The sequence below is a fragment of the Petromyzon marinus genome, unplaced genomic scaffold (assembly GCF_048934315.1).
Source record: "Petromyzon marinus isolate PM22_M1 ecotype Great Lakes invasive population unplaced genomic scaffold, UKy_Petmar_22M1.pri1.0 PM_G_Scaffold_17, whole genome shotgun sequence".
Lineage (NCBI taxonomy): Eukaryota > Metazoa > Chordata > Hyperoartia > Petromyzontiformes > Petromyzontidae > Petromyzon > Petromyzon marinus.
The window spans coordinates 2,795,553-2,805,131 of record NW_027422728.1 but is presented as its reverse complement, the minus strand read 5'-3'; positions in this window follow the sequence as shown (position 1 = coordinate 2,805,131).

The window sequence follows — 9,579 nt, the reverse complement described above, 5'->3', positions numbered from 1 at the left end:
GGTCAATGTGTACTGACCATACTTCACCACCCTGGTCAATGTGTACTGACCATACTTCACCATGCTGGTCAATGTGTACTGACCATACTTCACCACCCTGGTCAATGTGTACTGACCATACTTCACCACGCTGGTCAATGTGACCTGACCATACTTCACCACGCTGGTCAATGTGTACTGACCATACTTCACCACTCTGGTCAATGTGTACTGACCATACTTCACCACGCTGGTCAATGCGACCTGACCATACTTCACCACGCTGGTCAATGTGTACTGACCATACTTCACCACTCTGGTCAATGTGTACTGACCATACTTCACCACGCTGGTCAATGTGACCTGACCATACTTCACCACCCTGGTCAATGTGACCTGACCATACTTCACCACTCTGGTCAATGTGTACTGCCCATACTTCACCACTCTGGTCAATGTGTACTGACCATACTTCACCACTCTGGTCAATGCGGACTGACCATACTTCACCATGCTGGTCAATGTGTACTGACCATACTTCACCACCCTGGTCAATGTGTACTGACCATACTTCACCACGCTGGTCAATGTGACCTGACCATACTTCACCACCCTGGTCAATGTGTACTGACCATACTTCACCACTCTGGTCAATGTGGACTGACCATACTTCACCACCCTGGTCAATGTGTACTGACCATACTTCACCACGCTGGTCAATGTGGACTGACCATACTTCACCACGCTGGTCAATGTGTACTGACCATACTTCACCACCCTGGTCAATGTGTACTGACCATACTTCACCACGCTGGTCAATGTGTACTGACCATACTTCACCACGCTGGTCAATGTGTACTGACCATACTTCACCACGCTGGTCAATGTGACCTGACCATACTTCACCACGCTGGTCAATGTGTACTGACCATACTTCACCACGCTGGTCAATGTGACCTGACCATACTTCACCACGCTGGTCAATGTGTATTGACCATACTTCACCACGCTGGTCAATGTGACCTGACCATACTTCACCACGCTGGTCAATGTGTACTGACCATACTTCACCACCCTGGTCAATGTGTACTGACCATACTTCACCACTCTGGTCAATGTGTACTGACCATACTTCACCACCCTGGTCAATGTGGGTTGACCATACTTCACCACCCTGGTCAATGTGTACTGACCATACTTCACCACGCTGGTCAATGTGGACTGACCATACTTCACTTCACCACGCTGGTCAATGTGTATTGACCATACTTCACCACGCTGGTCAATGTGACCTGACCATACTTCACCACGCTGGTCAATGTGTACTGACCATACTTCACCACCCTGGTCAATGTGTACTGACCATACTTCACCACTCTGGTCAATGTGTACTGACCATACTTCACCACCCTGGTCAATGTGGGTTGACCATACTTCACCACCCTGGTCAATGTGTACTGACCATACTTCACCACGCTGGTCAATGTGGACTGACCATACTTCACCACCCTGGTCAATGTGGGTTGACCATACTTCACCACCCTGGTCAATGTGTACTGACCATACTTCACCACGCTGGTCAATGTGGACTGACCATACTTCACCACTCTGGTCAATGTGTACTGACCATACTTCACCACTCTGGTCAATGTGTACTGACCATACTTCACCACGCTGGTCAATGTGACCTGACCATACTTCACCACCCTGGTCAATGTGTACTGACCATACTTCACCACGCTGGTCAATGTGACCTGACCATACTTCACCACGCTGGTCAATGTGTACTGACCATACTTCACCACGCTGGTCAATGTGACCTGACCATACTTCACCACGCTGGTCAATGTGTACTGACCATACTTCACCACCCTGGTCAATGTGTACTGACCATACTTCACCACCCTGGTCAATGTGACCTGACCATACTTCACCACTCTGGTCAATGTGTACTGACCATACTTCACCACGCTGGTCAATGTGACCTGACCATACTTCACCACGCTGGTCAATGTGTACTGACCATACTTCACCACTCTGGAAAATGTGTACTGACCATACTTCACCACCCTGGTCAATGCGACCTGACCATACTTCACCACGCTGGTCAATGTGTACTGACCATACTTCACCACCCTGGTCAATGTGTACTGACCATACTTCACCACCCTGGTCAATGTGTACTGACCATACTTCAACACTCTGGTCAATGTGTACTGACCATACTTCACCACCCTGGTCAATGTGTACTGACCATACTTCACCACGCTGGTCAATGTGTACTGACCATACTTCACCACGCTGGTCAATGTGTACTGACCATACTTCACCACCCTGGTCAATGTGTACTGACCATACTTCACCACGCTGGTCGATGTGGACTGACCATACTTCACCACCCTGGTCATTGTGTACTGACCATACTTCACCACCCTGGTCAATGTGTACTGACCATACTTCACCACTCTGGTCAATGTGTACTGACCATACTTCACCACCCTGGTCAATGTGTACTGACCATACTTCACCACGCTGGTCAATGTGTACTGACCATACTTCACCACCCTGGTCAATGTGTACTGACCATACTTCACCACGCTGTTCAATGTGTACTGACCATACTTCACCACGCTGGTCAATGTGTACTGACCATACTTCATCACGCTGGTCAATGTGACCTGACCATACTTCACCACGCTGGTCAATGTGTACTGACCATACTTCACCACGCTGGTCAATGTGTACTGACCATACTTCACCACCCTGGTCAATGTGTACTGACCATACTTCACCACCCTGGTCCATGTGTACTGACCATACTTCACCACGCTGGTCAATGTGTACTGACCATACTTCACCACGCTGGTCAATGTGTAATGACCATACTTCACCACGCTGGTCAATGTGACCTGACCATACTTCACCACGCTGGTCAATGTGTACTGACCATACTTCACCACGCTGGTCAATGTGACCTGACCATACTTCACCACGCTGGTCAATGTGTATTGACCATACTTCACCACGCTGGTCAATGTGACCTGACCATACTTCACCACGCTGGTCAATGTGTACTGACCATACTTCACCACCCTGGTCAATGTGTACTGACCATACTTCACCACTCTGGTCAATGTGTACTGACCATACTTCACCACCCTGGTCAATGTGGGTTGACCATACTTCACCACCCTGGTCAATGTGTACTGACCATACTTCACCACGCTGGTCAATGTGGACTGACCATACTTCACCACTCTGGTCAATGTGTACTGACCATACTTCACCACGCTGGTCAATGTGACCTGACCATACTTCACCACGCTGGTCAATGTGTACTGACCATACTTCACCACCCTGGTCAATGTGTACTGACCATACTTCACCACCCTGGTCAATGTGACCTGACCATACTTCACCACTCTGGTCAATGTGTACTGACCATACTTCACCACGCTGGTCAATGTGACCTGACCATACTTCACCACGCTGGTCAATGTGTACTGACCATACTTCACCACTCTGGTAAATGTGTACTGACCATACTTCACCACCCTGGTCAATGCGACCTGACCATACTTCACCACGCTGGTCAATGTGTACTGACCATACTTCACCACCCTGGTCAATGTGTACTGACCATACTTCACCACCCTGGTCAATGTGTACTGACCATACTTCACCACTCTGGTCAATGTGTACTGACCATACTTCACCACCCTGGTCAATGTGTACTGACCATACTTCACCACGCTGGTCAATGTGTACTGACCATACTTCACCACCCTGGTCAATGTGTACTGACCATACTTCACCACGCTGTTCAATGTGTACTGACCATACTTCACCACGCTGGTCAATGTGTACTGACCATACTTCACCACGCTGGTCAATGTGACCTGACCATACTTCACCACGCTGGTCAATGTGTACTGACCATACTTCACCACGCTGGTCAATGTGTACTGACCATACTTCACCACCCTGTTCAATGTGTACTGACCATACTTCACCACCCTGGTCAATGTGTACTGACCATACTTCACCACGCTGGTCAATGTGTACTGACCATACTTCACCACCCTGGTCAATGTGTACTGACCATACTTCACCATGCTGGTCAATGTGTACTGACCATACTTCACCACCCTGGTCAATGTGTACTGACCATACTTCACCACCCTGGTCAATGTGACCTGACCATACTTCACCACGCTGGTCAATGTGTATTGACCATACTTCACCACGCTGGTCAATGTGACCTGACCATACTTCACCACGCTGGTCAATGTGTACTGACCATACTTCACCACCCTGGTCAATGTGTACTGACCATACTTCACCACTCTGGTCAATGTGTACTGACCATACTTCACCACCCTGGTCAATGTGGGTTGACCATACTTCACCACCCTGGTCAATGTGTACTGACCATACTTCACCACGCTGGTCAATGTGGACTGACCATACTTCACCACTCTGGTCAATGTGTACTGACCATACTTCACCACGCTGGTCAATGTGACCTGACCATACTTCACCACGCTGGTCAATGTGTACTGACCATACTTCACCACCCTGGTCAATGTGTACTGACCATACTTCACCACCCTGGTCAATGTGACCTGACCATACTTCACCACTCTGGTCAATGTGTACTGACCATACTTCACCACGCTGGTCAATGTGACCTGACCATACTTCACCACGCTGGTCAATGTGTACTGACCATACTTCACCACTCTGGTAAATGTGTACTGACCATACTTCACCACCCTGGTCAATGCGACCTGACCATACTTCACCACGCTGGTCAATGTGTACTGACCATACTTCACCACCCTGGTCAATGTGTACTGACCATACTTCACCACCCTGGTCAATGTGTACTGACCATACTTCACCACTCTGGTCAATGTGTACTGACCATACTTCACCACCCTGGTCAATGTGTACTGACCATACTTCACCACGCTGGTCAATGTGTACTGACCATACTTCACCACCCTGGTCAATGTGTACTGACCATACTTCACCACGCTGTTCAATGTGTACTGACCATACTTCACCACGCTGGTCAATGTGTACTGACCATACTTCACCACGCTGGTCAATGTGACCTGACCATACTTCACCACGCTGGTCAATGTGTACTGACCATACTTCACCACGCTGGTCAATGTGTACTGACCATACTTCACCACCCTGGTCAATGTGTACTGACCATACTTCACCACCCTGGTCAATGTGTACTGACCATACTTCACCACGCTGGTCAATGTGTACTGACCATACTTCACCACCCTGGTCAATGTGTACTGACCATACTTCACCATGCTGGTCAATGTGTACTGACCATACTTCACCACCCTGGTCAATGTGTACTGACCATACTTCACCACCCTGGTCAATGTGACCTGACCATACTTCACCACGCTGGTCAATGTGTACTGACCATACTTCACCACGCTGGTCAATGTGACCTGACCATACTTCACCACCCTGGTCAATGTGTACTGACCATACTTCACCACCCTGGTCAATGTGACCTGACCATACTTCACCACGCTGGTCAATGTGTACTGACCATACTTCACCACGCTGGTCAATGTGACCTGACCATACTTCACCACCCTGGTCAATGTGTACTGATCATACTTCACCACCCTGGTCAATGTGTACTGACCATACTTCACCATGCTGGTCAATGTGTACTGACCATACTTCACCACGCTGGTCAATGTGTACTGACCATACTTCACCACCCTGGTCAATGTGTACTGACCATACTTCACCACCCTGGTCAATGTGTACTGACCATACTTCACCACGCTGGTCAATGTGTACTGACCATACTTCACCACCCTGGTCAATGTGTACTGACCATACTTCACCATGCTGGTCAATGTGTACTGACCATACTTCACCACCCTGGTCAATGTGTACTGACCATACTTCACCACGCTGGTCAATGTGACCTGACCATACTTCACCACGCTGGTCAATGTGTACTGACCATACTTCACCACTCTGGTCAATGTGTACTGACCATACTTCACCACGCTGGTCAATGCGACCTGACCATACTTCACCACGCTGGTCAATGTGTACTGACCATACTTCACCACTCTGGTCAATGTGTACTGACCATACTTCACCACGCTGGTCAATGTGACCTGACCATACTTCACCACCCTGGTCAATGTGACCTGACCATACTTCACCACTCTGGTCAATGTGTACTGCCCATACTTCACCACTCTGGTCAATGTGTACTGACCATACTTCACCACTCTGGTCAATGCGGACTGACCATACTTCACCATGCTGGTCAATGTGTACTGACCATACTTCACCACCCTGGTCAATGTGTACTGACCATACTTCACCACGCTGGTCAATGTGACCTGACCATACTTCACCACCCTGGTCAATGTGTACTGACCATACTTCACCACTCTGGTCAATGTGGACTGACCATACTTCACCACCCTGGTCAATGTGTACTGACCATACTTCACCACGCTGGTCAATGTGGACTGACCATACTTCACCACGCTGGTCAATGTGTACTGACCATACTTCACCACCCTGGTCAATGTGTACTGACCATACTTCACCACGCTGGTCAATGTGTACTGACCATACTTCACCACGCTGGTCAATGTGTACTGACCATACTTCACCACGCTGGTCAATGTGACCTGACCATACTTCACCACGCTGGTCAATGTGTACTGACCATACTTCACCACGCTGGTCAATGTGACCTGACCATACTTCACCACGCTGGTCAATGTGTATTGACCATACTTCACCACGCTGGTCAATGTGACCTGACCATACTTCACCACGCTGGTCAATGTGTACTGACCATACTTCACCACCCTGGTCAATGTGTACTGACCATACTTCACCACTCTGGTCAATGTGTACTGACCATACTTCACCACCCTGGTCAATGTGGGTTGACCATACTTCACCACCCTGGTCAATGTGTACTGACCATACTTCACCACGCTGGTCAATGTGGACTGACCATACTTCACCACTCTGGTCAATGTGTACTGACCATACTTCACCACTCTGGTCAATGTGTACTGACCATACTTCACCACGCTGGTCAATGTGACCTGACCATACTTCACCACCCTGGTCAATGTGTACTGACCATACTTCACCACGCTGGTCAATGTGACCTGACCATACTTCACCACGCTGGTCAATGTGTACTGACCATACTTCACCACGCTGGTCAATGTGACCTGACCATACTTCACCACGCTGGTCAATGTGTACTGACCATACTTCACCACCCTGGTCAATGTGTACTGACCATACTTCACCACCCTGGTCAATGTGACCTGACCATACTTCACCACTCTGGTCAATGTGTACTGACCATACTTCACCACGCTGGTCAATGTGACCTGACCATACTTCACCACGCTGGTCAATGTGTACTGACCATACTTCACCACTCTGGAAAATGTGTACTGACCATACTTCACCACCCTGGTCAATGCGACCTGACCATACTTCACCACGCTGGTCAATGTGTACTGACCATACTTCACCACGCTGGTCAATGTGGACTGACCATACTTCACCACGCTGGTCAATGTGTACTGACCATACTTCACCACCCTGGTCAATGTGTACTGACCATACTTCACCACGCTGGTCAATGTGTACTGACCATACTTCACCACGCTGGTCAATGTGTACTGACCATACTTCACCACGCTGGTCAATGTGACCTGACCATATTTCACCACGCTGGTCAATGTGTACTGACCATACTTCACCACGCTGGTCAATGTGACCTGACCATACTTCACCACGCTGGTCAATGTGTATTGACCATACTTCACCACGCTGGTCAATGTGACCTGACCATACTTCACCACGCTGGTCAATGTGTACTGACCATACTTCACCACCCTGGTCAATGTGTACTGACCATACTTCACCACTCTGGTCAATGTGTACTGACCATACTTCACCACCCTGGTCAATGTGGGTTGACCATACTTCACCACCCTGGTCAATGTGTACTGACCATACTTCACCACGCTGGTCAATGTGGACTGACCATACTTCACCACTCTGGTCAATGTGTACTGACCATACTTCACCACTCTGGTCAATGTGTACTGACCATACTTCACCACGCTGGTCAATGTGACCTGACCATACTTCACCACCCTGGTCAATGTGTACTGACCATACTTCACCACGCTGGTCAATGTGACCTGACCATACTTCACCACGCTGGTCAATGTGTACTGACCATACTTCACCACGCTGGTCAATGTGACCTGACCATACTTCACCACGCTGGTCAATGTGTACTGACCATACTTCACCACCCTGGTCAATGTGTACTGACCATACTTCACCACCCTGGTCAATGTGACCTGACCATACTTCACCACTCTGGTCAATGTGTACTGACCATACTTCACCACGCTGGTCAATGTGACCTGACCATACTTCACCACGCTGGTCAATGTGTACTGACCATACTTCACCACTCTGGAAAATGTGTACTGACCATACTTCACCACCCTGGTCAATGCGACCTGACCATACTTCACCACGCTGGTCAATGTGTACTGACCATACTTCACCACCCTGGTCAATGTGTACTGACCATACTTCACCACCCTGGTCAATGTGTACTGACCATACTTCACCACTCTGGTCAATGTGTACTGACCATACTTCACCACCCTGGTCAATGTGTACTGACCATACTTCACCACGCTGGTCAATGTGTACTGACCATACTTCACAACGCTGGTCAATGTGTACTGACCATACTTCACCACCCTGGTCAATGTGTACTGACCATACTTCACCACGCTGGTCGATGTGGACTGACCATACTTCACCACCCTGGTCAATGTGTACTGACCATACTTCACCACCCTGGTCAATGTGTACTGACCATACTTCACCACTCTGGTCAATGTGTACTGACCATACTTCACCACCCTGGTCAATGTGTACTGACCATACTTCACCACGCTGGTCAATGTGTACTGACCATACTTCACCACCCTGGTCAATGTGTACTGACCATACTTCACCACGCTGTTCAATGTGTACTGACCATACTTCACCACGCTGGTCAATGTGTACTGACCATACTTCACCACGCTGGTCAATGTGACCTGACCATACTTCACCACGCTGGTCAATGTGTACTGACCATACTTCACCACGCTGGTCAATGTGTACTGACCATACTTCACCACCCTGGTCAATGTGTACTGACCATACTTCACCACCCTGGTCCATGTGTACTGACCATACTTCACCACGCTGGTCAATGTGTACTGACCATACTTCACCACCCTGGTCAATGTGTACTGACCATACTTCACCATGCTGGTCAATGTGTACTGACCATACTTCACCACCCTGGTCAATGTGTACTGACCATACTTCACCACCCTGGTCAATGTGACCTGACCATACTTCACCACGCTGGTCAATGTGTACTGACCATACTTCACCACGCTGGTCAATGTGACCTGACCATACTTCACCACCCTGGTCAATGTGTACTGACCATACTTCACCACCCTGGTC